The sequence below is a fragment of the Mustela nigripes genome, unplaced genomic scaffold, assembly GCF_022355385.1.
Source record: "Mustela nigripes isolate SB6536 unplaced genomic scaffold, MUSNIG.SB6536 HiC_scaffold_76, whole genome shotgun sequence".
Lineage (NCBI taxonomy): Eukaryota > Metazoa > Chordata > Mammalia > Carnivora > Mustelidae > Mustela > Mustela nigripes.
This window is the reverse complement of record NW_026739491.1, coordinates 1,841,581-1,841,782: the sequence shown is the minus strand read 5'-3', so window position 1 is coordinate 1,841,782 and position 202 is coordinate 1,841,581.

Here is a 202-nt window from a genome sequence, read left to right as displayed (position 1 = left end):
GAGCTCACGGTGGGGCTGGGCAGGGTGACCTGGCAAAGCTCAGGAGACCGAAGACGGACATCAGGCCAGTGGAGGTGAGACCAAGCCATCCTGGGGCAGTGGAGTGGGGGGGGGGGGGGGGGGGGGCCGCCCTTGGGGCCGGGGGGGGTGGGGGGGGGGGGCCGTGGCTTGGCCGGGCCCCCCCCCCCCCCCCCCCCCCCCC